Source organism: Bidens hawaiensis, unplaced genomic scaffold, assembly GCF_021521415.1.
Source record: "Bidens hawaiensis isolate Kalapana, Puna unplaced genomic scaffold, B.hawaiensis_p1.1 tig00014903_1, whole genome shotgun sequence".
Classification (NCBI taxonomy): domain Eukaryota; kingdom Viridiplantae; phylum Streptophyta; class Magnoliopsida; order Asterales; family Asteraceae; genus Bidens; species Bidens hawaiensis.
The window spans coordinates 484,072-501,430 of NW_027492321.1; positions in this window are offsets into that span (position 1 = coordinate 484,072).

Consider the following 17,359-nt stretch of genomic DNA (forward strand, 5'->3'; position numbering starts at 1 on the left):
TATTTCAAGAATGATGAACTTACTGCAATGGATTTTGTACAGAAGTTGGAGAAACGAGAATATGATTTAAAGTGTCAAGATTCATCCAAGGGTAATCAAGACCCTACTTTATATGGAGGAACAAATGAAGTTAGTAAAAGAGCATCTATTCCAATCACTGCCTTTTATTCTCAAACAACACAAGACATTCCTCAATAGGTTGTTTCTGAACCTAATGTATTTCCAAGTTCAGTTGGTTGTAATGTTGGTTCAGTTCCTCATGTCACATCACCACCTAATGTAAACATGAAAGAAGCATAAATGCATTTTGCATTCATGGGAGCATTTATGGCATCTTATGAACACCTAGTGATGTAAAGTAGCACACAATTATATGACCGGTGAGGATTATGATCAGGTTGATCCAGATGATCTTGATCTGATGGATTTGCAATGGAACGTGACACTGATTATGTGAAAGATAAATAAGTTCATGCTAAAAATTAGTAAAACCTTTCCAGTCATGATCAAGAGGATTGGATTTGACAAACTGAAAGTCAAATGTTATAACTGCCAATAGTTTGGTCATTTTGCCAAGCAGTGTTGCAAGCCCATAAAGTAATATTCTTCTCACCAAGGACTCAAGGTAGAAGCTTCAACATCAACAAGAAGTATAACAACACCGAGTCAAACGAGAAATCTAAAGGTGTTGAGTCTATTAAACTTGGAGGGTCACAGGTAATGAAAACTCAAGCGACATTGATTGGTCGCAAAGGATGTTGGGTAATGTATCTTCTGAGGGGAATCAAGCTAACTTGGATGTGATTTAACAAGTGGAGCATTTTTAAGATGCTAAGGACGATAAACTTATAGATGAGAGTGATGATTTAGAAACAGAATCAGATGATTCAACAGTTGATCAATGAACTTTTGCATGCATGAAAAGATAGAAGAGGTTAGTTCTAACTCTTCTAAATCTGTTACTATTGAATCTGTTAAAGGTATTTCATAAATTGTTGATGAAATTAAATGTTGTCATTGTGGTGAATTTAATTCTAAACTAGAATCACTTCATCACCACAATGATCAACTAGTTTGTGACTTACCGATTACTCGTGATAACTATACACAAGTGGTTGAGATTAACCAAAACTCAAAAGATAACATTGAGCCCTTGTCGATTAGTAATCATGACTTGAAATCTGAAATGTCAGTTAAACAAACCATCATTGATACCCAGTTTCAAGAAATATTGAAATCAAGAACTAAAATCATCGAACTTGAAAATGAGGTGATTGAGTTAAAGAACAAGTTAGGAAAATTTAGGAATTCTTCTTTCTTGTTAAATGAAATCATTGAACTTAATAACACTCATCACAAATCTGGTAAAGCTGGTTTAGATTATGCTGAAATTCCTCCTCATTTGCATAATGATTATACCAGTATCCCAGACACAAGAAACATAAAAACGATTGACATTGATGGTCCTTTGACTATTGATCCACCTGTGACTGTGGATATGGTTATTCATGAGGAGAAAGTTTAACCAGGTTAACCAAAGTCAACTCTAAAACCTCAAGTTTATAGTAATGTGGTTTTTACGGAACTGACCATGGTGTGTTGGTTGAAGATGTGTTTGAATCTAATGTGATTCAGAAAGATAAGAATATACATGTTGCTAATCATATTATTTGTGAATTATGTGATTCATTGAATATCGTATCATCAGAAAAGCCTGTTATTTCTTATGCGGATTTAACAAAGTTTATTAATCCACTCAAATGTGATAAAGTAAAAAGTGGTCGGGCTTACAAACTAAAAGGGGTTAATAAATTATTTGATGAACAAGATATCCCTTTAAGTTTTATTAATCTTGAATTAATTGAGAGTGTTTTTAAGAATGAGATATCGAGCTTGACTGAGTTTGAAAAAAACTTTTGAGAAATCAAAGTTAACTAATAAGTCTCAAGTGCAAGAAAAACCAAGTGTGTTTAAACAAATTAAATTTGTGAAATCATCCGAATTAGAGTCACTCAAAAGTTTTCCAAATTGTTCTAATCTTTAATTTTATAAAAATAAATATGCAAACACTTTGGGAGGTTCTAATGAGAAGTTTGCGAGTTTTCAACCTGATGAATCACACTTATTTACTGGGTCGCCACAAATGTTTGTGGGTATGGGAAATTTTTTCTCATGTGGTGAACGTGTCCATGATGCCAAAAGTGTGAATCTAGGGTGAAGCTTTATGGAAAATCTAGCGAACAAGTTCCTATGATTAAAAACATCTTGAAAAGACAACCTACTCAAGAGAAGGTCAATGATACTCGTATTATTTTTAATGAAGTTAACCCTAGGAAGGTTGTGAGGGTTAAATTTTAAGAGTCTAATGTATCTAACAAAAAGGTTGAGCTTGTTAAACCTCTTTGTAAGAATGTAAACACTGATGTGATTCGTGATGGGTATCTCAAATGAAAGTCAAAAGAACCTTTGACTTATACTCGTGTTCATCAATTATACCAGCAGAACTTGAAACAAAATTCAATTGAGATCAAGGTTCCTGTTTATCTTCTTCAAACGAGGAACCCTAAGATTGAATTATGCCTAAAGGAACATGGATAGTGGATCTTCTAGGCATATTACCAGCAATCTTAATCTCCTTTAAAAATTTTAAGATATTCAAGGGGTTTATGACATTTGCGGGTAATAAAGGGGGTGTGATTACAAAGGAGGTAAAAGTCTCACATGGTTGTATTACATTTGAGAAGGTTAATTATTGTGACAAAGTTGATCATAAGCTGTTGAGTGTTTCACATATTTGTGATATAAAGTTTACAACTTTGTTCACTGATAAGGAGTGTTTTATTCTCAAACCAGGATTTGTTATTCCCAAGGACATGGTTGTCATGATATCACCTCGATCGAATGATATTTATTTGCTTAACATGGCATCAAAAGCAACTTCCTCAACGACAACAACATGTTTGGTCTCTAAAGCAACAGAGAAAGATATGATCCACTGGCATAGAAGATGAGTCATATCCACATTAGAAATATGAATCTTTTGACTTCAAATGATTTGGTGGATGGTGTTGCATTGAAAAACTTCAAGATGACCGATCACTATGTTGCGTGCAAGAAAAGTAAACTATATCAATACTCCTCTAGAACTACTTCACATGGATTTGTTCGGTCATGTGACTAGAGCGAGTACTGCTGGAGATCTTTATTGCTTATTCGTTATTGACGACTATTCTCAATTCTCGTGGGTGTTATTTATGAGCACAAAGGATAAAACACCCTTTCTTGTGTAAAATTTGATCACCATGATTGAATCACTTTACAAATTGAAAGTGAGATGCACCCAAAGTGATAATGGAACGGAATTCAAGAATAGCTTGATGGAATTAATCTATCTGCCAAGGGGTATCCATCATGAATACAGTGCCCCTTATTGCCTCAACAAAACAGTGTTGCTGAAAGGAAGAATAGGACTTTAATTGAGGTGGCTAAACAATGTTGGCGGATTCTTAGCTTCCTGTTCAATTTTGTAACGAGGCTGTTAATACCGCATGTTATACATTGAATTGAGTTCTTACGGTTAAAAAGCTCAAGAAAACAAGCGATGAGTTGTTTAGTAACCGTAACCGTAAGCTGGATCTTCAATTCCTCAAACCTTTGGGTGTCCTTGCGCAATGTTGAAGAAAGAAGCGGGTAAATTTGAAGAGAAAAGGATTGAAGGATTCTTTCTTGGGTATGCGTCACGAAGAAAACGATATTAAATTTCTCTTCTAGGTGTGTTGAAGAGTGGTACCATGTTGATTTTTAAAGGTACACCACACCACCTGCCGACAAGGGACTTGATTGAATGTTTGATTATGTAAGTCTATTCGATTCTATCACTCCATCGGTTGATTTTGAATATGAATGTGTGATTCATGCTTATCTTGAGGAAGAAATCCTATATAAGCCGAGATCTTCTATTCATGATAATTATGTTGCACCTGATCAACTGAAACATCAGATGATGTTTCTATTTCTTCTGATGATTCCCACTTTGAAGTTTCTTCCTCCGCTCCGTTTGCTAAATCTCAAGATGCTCCTGAGATACACGTTGAAGAATCTTCTCGATCTTTGAATGCTAAATCGGCTGAAAAAAACGTCACCAATTTGCAAGACAATGTTGAAGTTCTTGAGAATTCGACACTTAGGATTCATTCTTATTATCCTCATACAAAATTATTGGTGATGTAAATTAGGGGGTTCATACACGACTTCAGGTTGCTAATGTATGTGATGATAATGTGTTGTTTGCATATGTTGATATTCATGCATCGGGGATCATGAGCAACCCGACACTTAGTACACTTGCTTTTTATCCCAAACTGAATCGACATGTGTTTCAATGGCACTTCAAGAACCGTCTTGGGTAGAAGCAATTCAAGAGGAGTTGCAATAGTTTGTACGGCTGGGTGTTAAGGATGTCGTTGATCAACCGACTCGAGTGAAGAAGGCGATCCCGACAAAATGGGTATTTAAATGTAAAAGGTCGATCGTGGGGTATTCGTGAGGAATAAGGCACGATCAGTTGTTCAAGGTTTTAACTAACAAGAAGGCATAGATTACGCTGAGGTATATTCTCCGGTTGCTCAACTGAGGCTATGCATATATTTTTGGCCTATGCAGCTCTCAAGAACCTTAAAGTCTATCAAATGGACGTTAGTAGTCTTGAATAGTGAAATTCACGAGGAGGTTTTTGTGAAGCATCCTCCTGGTATTGAAAATCTGGACTATCCCGAATGTGATTTCCGATTAAACAAGGCTCTACATGGTCTTCACCAAGCCCTGAGAGCTTGGTACAATATGTTGGCTGACAATTTGATTGATATTGGCTTCAAACGAGGGATTGTGGATATCAGTCAAATTGTCATCTATATACGTGAACGATGCCTTGCGCCGATTCAAGATAATTGCCAGAAAATTCCCCTTAACACCTCTTCTTGAGATTCACAATTTGTCACCGGACGAATTGGAAGAAACCATTGAATTGAACCTTTATTGAGCTATGATTGGTTATCTTATGTACTTAACTGTGTCGCATTCTAATATTATGGTTGCTATTTGTTTATGTGCCATGTATCAATCGAGTCCCCGAGTAACTCATCTAGCGGATGTTAAGCGTTTTTTCCACTATTTGAGGGGTAATTCTGACATCGGGTTATGATATCCCAAGGATAATAGTTTTGATCTTATAGCTTATACATATTCTGACTATGGAGGATGAATGATCAACCTCAAGTATATCACAACAAGATGTCAATTCTTAGGAGAATAGCTTGTTTCCTGGCAGCGTAAGAAGCAGACAACTCTCTCCACTTCAACCACCGAAGCCAAATACATGATAGCCTCGAGTTGCTGCTCACAAGTTTTGGGGATCCAGCAACATCTGCGGAATTACGGTTCGAAGTTTCTTACTACTCCCATATTATTCTGCTACGATAAGTATAACTAAAACGAAACATATTGAAATATGATATCATTTTATCCTTGATTGTTTTGAAAAGAAACTAATCAATGTTGAAAAGATTCACACGGATTTTCAGAAAGCTGGCCCCTTACCAAAGCATTTGACAAAACACGATTTACTTACCTGCTTGATTTAAATGGTTTACAACTTTAAAAGAAATTCTATTTCTCGGTTAATCGTTTTTATTTTTGTACAGTTTTTCATTTGTTTTCTTACCTTATGTTTTTGATTTTAGGGGGAGAAAATCATAAAAGATATTGTGATTTCTGTTTGTATATATGATATTCAAAAACATTCATATATGTAAAAAATTCAAACACATTTAAAAATTGCTCCTCAGAATGAGTTTTTGAAGCAAAAAGGGAAACTGACAGTACATTGATCATTAATATCCTATATCTAGTAAGAAATAGACGACAAAAGGTTGTGTGCTTAATTGTATTAGTGCATTGGTAGGTCTTAAACAAACGAGTAAGGAAGAGTATGTGATATATATAGAAAAATTGACAAATTGAAAGAGGTGGTAGTCTCTAGCAAAGTCTTGATAATGAAAGCAAAAATGTAATAGCATGTCATACTCAAGCCTTAAGCAAGTTTGATCACAAAAATTGTTACAAATTAAAATGTTTAAAGCTTATAGTTAATGGTTAAAACTTCAGCGATGTATGGTATTATCGCCTTAAATCCTATATTGATGGGATGCTTTGTAAGTTTTGGACACCATTGGGTTTTTATGCGGTTTCTCATCTTGGTATTCATTTCAGTGAATATTATTATGCTCAAAAGGCTTAAGTGGACAACAATAATTAACTTAACACCACCCATAATAAATCCGGAATATAAAACTGTGATGGACGGAATTTTTGATCAATATGATTCCCTGCTCGAACTTACAAAAATATGTATCGCTTTCATAGTTTACTTTTAGTTTAAATTTTTGAAAAATATCAAAAATATTTTGGTTTATTTTGATATAAATTTTAGAAAAATTCAAAAAGATTTTATATTCTGCTTTATTTTCGAATACCGAGCTATGCGAATTTAAAATTTGAAAAAGAAACTTCTTACTGACGATTTAAGTTAAAAAGGTTAATTTAAGAGGTTTAAGGTAATTTTTTTTATTTACAGTAATATTTATAAAAATAGCATCAAAAAAATGTTTTGGTGGTAAATGTAAATATTTTTATTGGTAAATCTCCATTAATTAAAATTAACTTTCATTCGTTACTACAGTGTAACGCATGAGTGTTCAGTCGCTAAATTCATATTACGAATGTGTCACATTCGTTATATTTTCACAATCGCTTCCGCTAACAAACTAACGAATGAAGGCTTATTCATTAAACTATTAACGAATGAAGACCAAATGAGTCATTTGTTTGTTTTGGGAAACGGGTCAAGTTGTACGAAGTACTTAAACCCTAGAAAGGAATGGAAGCCCATTTGTTTCACCACTCTTACTCTCGAGAAACCCGAAAGAAACTTTTACAAAATTTTTCCTACATCATTGTGTGTTCGTTATTGAATTGTTTGATCAATATTTATTGAGAATCAGGTATAGATGGTTACATTGATGATTTTGATTTAGTTTTAAATAACTTTGACGATAAAATCGTTTTGGATTAAAATTGAATCATTTGCACCTTCAAAATGATATTAAAAGCTAATTAGATGTTATAGGTTAGTTATCAGTGATATCTAAACAAGTTTTAACATATATGGACAGGTTTTGAATGAATTCAGATTTCAAATAGCATGCTATGACTTTCTGAGTTCATCTTAATTTTGACTTTGAATTTAGTAGTTAATAGGTTGCATTCGTTTAAGTCCATTCGTTGATCAAGTAACGAACGACATTTGTTTACTGCTTTATAACGAGTGACCACATTCTTTGATGATTTTCACGAATGACCTCATTTGTTGTTATCTTAACGAATCAGTGTCCATTTTACATAACGAATATGAATTAACTTAACGAATGTGTCTTTTCGTTTTATGTTATTAACAAATGAGTCTATTCGTTAACAATTTTTAACAAATGAGATGTGTTTTCATTCGTTATAATTTAATGTATTACGAATAAGGGTATAATTGCCATTTTAATATATAATTCAAAGATTAATGTATTTTTTTTGAAGATGTGGTTGATATTCCTCAGGTTAGTATTCCTGAGGGTGAGCAAGAACAACATGTTGAGAACCCCGAAGCATAACAAGAAGAAGTTCCTGCTGCACAACTTTTTTTCGACAAAAATCACAACATCTGTGCTTATTTGAAAGACGATATCTTTGGGAGAGCGATGTTCGAGGGTGTTATATCATTTTTGAAGAGATTAAGGATTCATTATGCCATATCTATTGATCTTCCTGTCCACTATAGCATTATTAGGCCATTATGGGAGACAAAAAGTATGTGTCAAGTGAAGATCACATTGTTGCTAAGGTACAGGACAAGAATATAATTGTTGATGTCGATGTGATTCGTAAGATATTGAGATTTGCTGACACTGTGGATGATCGATCTGAGTTTGATCGTGACTTGATTAAAGGATTATTCATAAGGTTAAGGTATAGGGGAGACTTGAACAAGTCTATGTACAACAAGGCGACCTTGTCTGAACATTACAACTACTTGTTACATGTACTTATTCACTGCCTTCGAGGACGTAAAGGTGAGTATGACGAGTGCAGGATTATGATCCAATAGGCGTTTGTTGCTTTGGTGTTGAACACACTGTTCAATTTCTGGGAAATGATATTCTTATCATTTGAAGGAGAACTATATAACACGCAAGAACAAATTCCTAATGTTTCCGCGACTCCTCTAGATGATCATCAACCACTTACAGGAAGATTTAGTCAATGAACCGACGGTTCGAGCTGATCGTATTTTCTTAGATCATATGAATGAAGACCCGATGAGGAGAATCGAAGTTTATCATGGTCAGACGGATCAGATAAAGACACGATTTAAGCGTTTTATTGTATATTTCGCTCGTGATCCACTTGCTGATCGTTGGATCCACGATGATTCGGATTTGGAATTTTAAGGTGATAATGGCGGGAATGATGATGGTGGTCCAGAAGGTTATGGAGATGGTGCTGTGGTGGCCACACGTAAGCGTAAGGCTAAGGGAAAGGCTGGTGCTGTTGACCAGCCTGAGAAGAAGAGAACCCAGAGCGGTTCTAGTGTAGAAATACATGGTTCACAACCAGATGTTCCAGTGGTTTCTAATGTATCTACTACACAAACACCGGTGATTACTACTTCACCGAGTACACCAGTGGTTACACTAATGACAACAACATCGACAAATCCACGCTTTATGTCGATTCCTCAATCAATATTGTATCCAATGCCTGCTCCACAAAAATTCTTGGCTACAACGAGTCTAGAAGTTCCTACACATCCGATTCAGAGGCCAGACATCTCGTTTCATGTCATTTAATAGGATTGCTGGCCCAATGCAGCTTATTCATCCCAACTTCTATAAATTTTGGGTCCAACATCAGATGTTTTAGCTAATGAATGTAATTCATAAGCAAGATAATCAAATGGCTGCAGACAGACAGTTTCAAGAGCAGATGAGGGCTGAGTAGAGGCAGCTGGTGAGACATGTTTAGTTTGTTTATGACAAGAGAATCGGGAACTAATAGCTCTGGTTAATGCTCAGGGTAGAGGATAAATAAGCAGGACGATATTATCCTTCAACTAACGTGCAAAGATGATATGTAATAGAAATTGAAGGGTAATGATATTGATAAAGATCACGAGGTTGGTGCATTTGATTGGCAACCTAGTGGTGGTGCCTCATCATCTGGTAATGTTGCAGCTGAAGGTGATTCTGATAAGCAATTAGTGGTGTTTCAAGATTCCACTAATGTGCATCTCGTAAACTCTATAAAATAAAATATGGTGTTATTTGTGGATAATAGAGGGGTAGTTATGAGTACGGTGGATGCCGGTGAGATAAAAGAAGGTGAATTTGTTGACAATTCGTTAACAAAAGAACAAATCGCCTTGCTTTTTAATTTATACGAGGAGGCGGTGGATGAATTCGAGAGACATGATGAGATTGAGATGGAGGATAGTGAAGAGGTGAGGTTTGATAAGATTTTTTTTTCTGGGAATACTTCTTTTAATTATGATGATTTTGTGATGGAAGATGTAACAGCTTAGGAATACACGGACTTATATACTCAGTCTAACAACTCTGATGAAGGGATTCCATTCTTTACTATAGAACATTTTTGAAGCAGCTAAAGAACGTCTGAGGAAAGAGAAAGAGAAAGAAAAGGGGAAAGATAAAGTATCAGCGACCGAGCTATTTTAGTCAAAAATCGGTTTTTAGGATAATGCAACCAAATTAGTTTGTGAGGTATGGTGCTTGAACAACAATAGTGATTATATGAATGAAATAAGAATGAACAACAGGATTTGTTATGAGGAAAAGCCTTAGATCAGCAGGTGACCGCCGACATAAAAACCCCGGACGATGATAAATCGTCTATCACCACTATATTAATCAAAGTATGGTGTAACAATGGTAGAAGCTTATGAAGTGATTATAAGAGAGCTAAGTGCGTGTTTTACAAGTGTATGCGAGATATCTGACGCAACTGCATTAAGCTTTAATTTATAAACAAAATATAAAAAAACTAATGTCCTATTTTCACGCCATTTCCTCTGTGGAGCCGTTAAATGTTTTTTTTACCACGTTTCTATTCCACTTGGATGGCGAAATAATAGGGTAGACTCAGTCTTCATCCGTTGTATCTGCCATAATATCAATATAACAAAGAGAACAATCATTAGTAAATAATAAGTACTGAGGATCCCTGATCCTGACGGGATCTGGAACACATGCTAAGGATAATTGATCCATAATATATGCCAGGATAAAGCATCCACAACGTCAAATTTCCGTGCCCTAACAATTTTCCCCAAAATGAAGGTTGTGATAAGATCTCAATTGTCATTTTGCTTATAAATTCAAACCTCCTGCAAAAATAGATGAGATTGGACAAGTTAGATATAATTATCATATATCTATAGAGTTCATTGGCAACCTTCCTTCCGCCTATATATGCGACGTCTTTTGTTATTCTATCTTCACAACTCAGCGAAACAATAATCAGGTATCCTCTTTTCTCTTTCTCTTTCTATAGATTTTGGATTATGTCTACCTTCTTCCAAACAATCTGACTGGACGACCCGCGTTCACAAAATCTTCTTACTCATCCATCTTTCGAGATATGTAAGTTCACAGATCCGGAAATCGACGCTTTGATCCCCTTTTCCCCTCCGGTATAATATTTCGCCCTTTCGACTCCTAAAAAAGGAGCGACTGCTGCTCCAAAACGTGGGCTTGTTTTTAGGCTTATCCATTCCTCATAAGACACTCATAGCCATTCTCGGATTTTACTCAAAGTTTCTTCACGTTAACCGGCATAAGCTATTTACAGGCTATGCTGATGCTATGGCGAGCATTGTTCCCTGTGGAGAGGATTATTGAAAAGAAAGATGTTGAATTTGGTATTTCAGACTCGCGCACCCGTACTCCATGGTAACTCACAGATCAAGTCGTTTTCTTTATAAATCTAAGCCTCGCCAGCCAATTCACATATATAAAACTACCCAAAACGGTTCTTTCTAGAAATACCAGTTCTTGTTTGTGAAGAGATATTCAATCCCTCGAGGGGATAATATACCCTACATGTGGATTAGGAAGGGTAGGATCTTGGATCATTTGACAAGTTGCTAATTATAACTTATCTTTAATCTGATTTACTTATTTTTCTTTTCGCAGTGAAAAACTTTGCTATTCTTTCCGAGCTTCCTATTGTTACACAGATAGAGTGAAGACTTTCTTGGGTTTAGATCCGGCAATCAGAACTTTCAAAGCTAAAGCTCCAAAGACTTCTCAAGAATCTTCTCAAGAAGCAAGCAACATGTCAAGTAAGTTGTTTGAATGTTTTATAATAATTAATAAAGACAATAAATGAAACTTATATTTTTTCTAAAGTTCCGTTGGTGCCCAGAAATCAAGCTGCATCCCAGTTCTCGTTGGAGGACGTTGATTGTCTCATTGTCAAGAAGGAAACTTCCAAGGCTGCTGCAATCCCTGATGTAAAACCCTTAATCGATCTCAGATCTAAAGGTTACTTAACTATAATGGATCTAGTTAATAGTTGCTCTTAATTATATGTTATCTATATATATGTATTAGTATTAGATGTATGTGTATATGTATGTATAATAAGGAAGGATTAATAAACGAAGCTTGAGAGAAATCTGGACAAAGTTTCAATACATAAATCTCAAAACTTTAATTATGAAGAGGATGAACCTCTATATATAGGAAGATGGGTCTAGTTCGTTACACAATCCGTAACAAACTAGCCACCCACTTCGTTACATTACATTAAACAAATAAACTTAACGAACCACTTCCTGATTCGTTAAACATCCTTAAAGAATCAGGAGGAACTTAACTTATGGTCTAGTTCGTTAAACATCATTAACGTACTAGACGGTTCCACTAACGAACTAGATCAATTAATAATATCTTTTACATTAAATTAAACGAAAAATACAAAACGATAATTACAAAGACTCGAGACGCAAAACCGTGTACTAACAGACACCCCCTCGTCTTGAGCTCTTTGTCTTTAATTTACTTGAAGCGTCTTGTCTGCCAATCTCTACAGCTGTGAATACCATGTTCATGACACACACGAACAACGCATTGAAATTACATTGTCTTCACGACGCTCTATAAATATTTTATTCTTGAATTGCACGTCATTGTCGGTCTCTGTCAAATTCATGAGCCACATCAGATCGATGATCTTTATCAGCTCGGTCTGTAAGCCTTTACCCAACACAATGACGGCCTCGCCAGTTCGGTTGTCGTAGTACCAGCGGTTGAAAGATAAATACATATGTTGATTCAGCGTCTTCACCGGTACACGCTTCTTCACCGGTACACGCTTCATAGTCTTTGGCGGCTTTACCTTAAGTACCAACTTCCTCCAACCCGTCCTTGGCTCAATCTCATCGATACGCTTGCGAGTTGGATTGAAAAACTTGAATCCATGGTTGACTTCGAACAACAGATGTTGATGAAACCAATCTGCATGTCGAACCCCCCCCCCCCCCACAGTTCATGAATGGTCGACACGCGAGGGTACGGACATTCCAACGCGGTAATGAGAGAACATCGGTAATCTTTTCATAATATTGGATGCCTTTCTCCCATTTAACAATACAAACATTCAAATCAGGATCAAAGAGCCACGAAATATATCACCTTGAACTTTATATACAGCTTTGAAGGATGTCATCTGATTTGCTTGAGCGCGAGCGACAACTTCAACCTTTTGCTCTTTATCCACCTACCGATACGCTTCAATAATCCTACGAGATCTCTTGTTACGATTACCAAACCATCTCTAAATATCAGCAACAGACGGATCTTGGATAGAATCAAATCTTGTATCAACTACACATTTGCCCTTTGATACCTTCTCCAGATGATCTTCTGCTGGTTTAACGGTTTCCTCAGTAAATATAGGAGCACCCTGATTAACAATGGTATGTTGAAACAAATCAGGGTATTCCTCAGCAGTCATGTCCTTGATCTCCACCTCCTCATCTTCATAAATAAACAACGTGTTCAACTCAACAGTCGGATCATTTAAGATCTCTTCATCGTTCTCAACTTCCACATCGTCCTCAGCCTCCAACACGGTTAATTCATCATTATTCAAACCAAGCAGTATAGAAATATGCTCTCGTGTTAGTGACCTTTCAACAAATTGTCCTGCTTCAATCTCATAGCATTAACTATGCTTCTAACCACCCCCGATCCATCAACAAAGATGACCGTATCAGCCTTGATCATCTCAATGGGTTTAGCAGCCGTATAATCATGATAAACAATAATCTGCTTTCCCGAATCTCCGACAGCACTAGTACTAACACTAGAGGATGAGCCGTGAGTTTGTTTTGGCTCACTTCCTCCAGTACCAGACGCATCTGGATCTTCATCATCATTTTTGAGCTTTTTCAGTGCGTCGTCCTTGCATGTTAGTTGCAAGATAAGATCCTCTTGCTTTTTTAGTTTCACCCCCTGAGACGTAACAATCTCACGAAGAGCCTTTGTCTCCTTTTAGCAGAAGGAAACATAACTTAACAACTTCTTCTGATTCTCCATTAAACGTTTTTGATTCAGACGATCAGCAGACATTTGATTTTCATAAAGATAAAGTAAACTTAAAAGCATGTTCGTTTGCTGATTCTGAGACATTGCCTGAGAATAAGGAGGCATTGGTTGAACTGGACCTTGTGGATGGTTAAGCCTCATAAACGAGATAGCCATTGGTGGCGGAGGCATCATCTTTGGTGTTGGAGAAACCACCGAGGTTGCATTAGAAGGCCTTGGCAAAGCAGATAAGACTGACTGTGGAATAATGCCAAGCCTTGGATCCGTTGTAAGCGTGGTCGTCAAAGTTAATTCCGGAGAGCTAGTAGTAATGTTAGTGCACGGTTTTGCGTCTAGAGTCTTTGTATTTAAAGTTAATGTTTTGTTAATGTTTATTGTAATAAATAGTTTTATTTATTAACCAGTTCTCTAAGTTAAAGGCTAGTTCGCTAGGGGATGTTAGCGAACTAGCCAAGTAATGTATACCTTCCTGGTTCGCTAGAAATGTTAACGAATCAGGGGGTGCTTTGTTATGGTTATTTATGTAACGAAGGGGAAGCTGGTTCGCTAGGGGATGTTAGCGAACCAGATTACCCTCTATATATAGTGAACTACTGTTCACTTTTAAGATAAGTTTTTGAGTTAATTAACGAATGGTTGTCCAAACTCTCTCTCAAGCTTCACCTAATATTATACGTATAATATATTGATAATAGATATACATATATAACACTGAATCAATGTTAATTATGAGCTAAATCCTTAATCGTATTAATAGTATAAACACAGATCTGAGATCTGTTAGTGGTTATTGTTATTGATACGAATCATACGGGTTCCAACAAGTGGTATCAGAGCTGTTGGTGCTCATACACTTGATTTGGTTTGATATTGTTATCGTTTTTATAAATTTTTCTGTTTAAGCGTTTTTGAATCGATTTATGGTTAAATTATTTGAATTATTAACAATTTGGACTGGATTTGGGTTGATTAAGGTATTGGTAAGGATTTGTGAGGTGGAATTGAGGTTTGAATTGGATCTGTGTGGATTGGTTTTGGATTCGGTTTAAGTCCGAAACAGAGGATAGTTTTTGGTGTAATTGAATTGGTTTAGGATGTTATTCGGTTACGAGGTTTAGTGTACTGGATTCAGAATTGGTTTACGAGGATATTGGTAGGTCGATTGTGCGATTTAGTTGAATAACGAAGTCGTATTACGGATTTAACAATTCTGGTTTTCTGGGTTGATGTTCATAATTTTCTGGAAATTCACTTTGAATTTTTGAAGATTTGAAGATTCAAAGATGAATCTGATTCTTTATCATCTTTCTGGTGATTCGCTATATGTTTATTCATGATTCGTTATCAAATTTGTTACTTCGTTACCTTGTTCTTTAGCCAGTTCGTGTGAGTTATTGGTTCGTGTTATCTAGTTCGTTATCTAGATTAACCAATTCGTGTGACACGCGTCCAACTTGGGATTTGTGTCCTAACAACCTTTGCCACGTGGCATAAGGTGTCAGAGTTTGTTACAAACGGTTGTAACAACCTGGTTCGTTATAGTTGATTCGCTATCAACTGTAGCTGATTCGTTATCTTATTTCGCTAAACATTCCTTCGTGATTCGTTACTGATTAACATCTGATTCACTAAGCTAATCCTTTGTGATTCGCTAAACTAATCCTATCTGATTCTCTAAACTAATCCTTTGTGATTCGTTTGGTCAGTTCGTTAAGTTGACTTGTGATTCGCTAAACCTTCATCTCATTTGTTATCTGTTTCGCCATTTGGTCAATCTTAACCTTGTTAAGAGTTGATTCGTTAAACACTGTTCACAGTTCGCTATAACTGTTCACATTTCGCTATAACTGTTCACATTTCGCTATAACTGTTCACATATTGTTAAATTTTAGTTGTTACACCCTTTAAATTTTTGAAACTTTTCAAAGATGGCCGGTATGTATGCATTAGCGTCTCAAAACATGTTAATGCAACATATGTTGCAACTTGATACTGAGATAGGTTCGCATTCTAAATGTCCAAGATTGATGAAGTTCAATGACTTTGCTAAGTGGGAACCTCGGTTTCGTGCACATTTGGGATCTGTTCATCCTGATTGCTCTTACTGTCTTGATGAAGTTTATGTGGCACCAATGATTGGTGATGATACTATTGGATATACTCCTAAAGCTGTTTCTCAATATTCACAAGAAGAGAATAAAGCTTTAGAAATTGAGATAAAAGCCTATTCTACGCTTACTATGGCATTACCAGAAAATATCTTTCATCAAGTTGGTAGTATCAAGAGATGTGCGTCTTTATTTTAACATCTGCGTATGAGAAGTATGGGAAACACAGCTGAGAGTAAGAAAGTGATGCTCAAGTTTCAGTTTCGAAACTTTAATTTATTGAAGGGAGAAACAGTTGAAGAGATGACTACTAGATTTAGTCATTTAATTGCTGAAATGGACAAGATGAAAATGGAGATTTCTGAGAGGGATAAAATTGACACTATTAAGAGTGTGCTTCCAAGTTCTTACTCAACATTTCTAATGGTCTTGAAAGAAAATGACTATTTCTTGAATGAAGACTTGACGGCACTTGAATTTTTACAAAAGATCGAAGCCAGAGAGTATGATCTTAAGTATCAAAAATCCTCCAAAGAAAATCAAGATCCAGCTTTCTATGGTGGAAGTATGCCTCTTAGTTCAACGATCTCTCCAATCACTGCTTTTCTTACTCATGCTGCAAGTGAACAAGAATCAACTATGGTTAATGATCCAATAGTTTTTTTTTACTCTGCTGGTAATTCGGGTGGTTCTGGAAGTTCAACTAATACAAATCCATTTGCTACACCACCTAGTGTTAATATGAATGAAGCTGAGCAAAACTTTGCTTTTCTGACGGCTTTTATGTCTTCATATGAAAACTTAGTGAATAGTAAGATTGCCACAAGTGATTTAACAGATGAGGACTATGATCAGATAGATCCAGATGATCTAGAAATCATGGATTTAAAATGGAACATGGCTATGATCGTCCGTAAAGTTAAAAGATTCATGCAGAGAACTGGAAAAGATCTTCCAGCTTTAAACAGGAAGTTGGGTTTTGACAAATTAAAAGTAAAGTGTTATAATTGTCAAGAATTTGGGAATTTCGCGAAGGAATGTGACAAACCAAAGAAAGAATACACTGGTTCTCGTGGTCAAAATCAAAATGCTTATTCTTCACGAGGAAGTGATGCTGAAAAGAAACCATCTTCTTCTACAACACAAGCAATGTTAGCAGATGGAACCGACTGGTCACAACGGTTACTATGCAATGATGTTCAAGCAAATTTTGCTGTGTTTGGGTTACATAAAGATTGTCAAGATGCAACTGGTAGTGAGATGTCTTCCGATAATGATTCTGGATCTGATTCTGACAACTCTCACGACAAGTCTTCCAAATCAATATTTGCTTGCATGGCCAAAATCAATGAGGTTAGTAACTCTATTTCTGCTACTTCATCTGTTAAGGTATCATGTGTTGACTGTGAATCTAACAAATCTAAGTTAGAAGCTTTGAAAAATCAAAATGATAGTCTAATAAGAGAAATTGCTTCTCTTAAGGATACTTAACGACAATCTCTTGAGTCTCAAATGAGATCT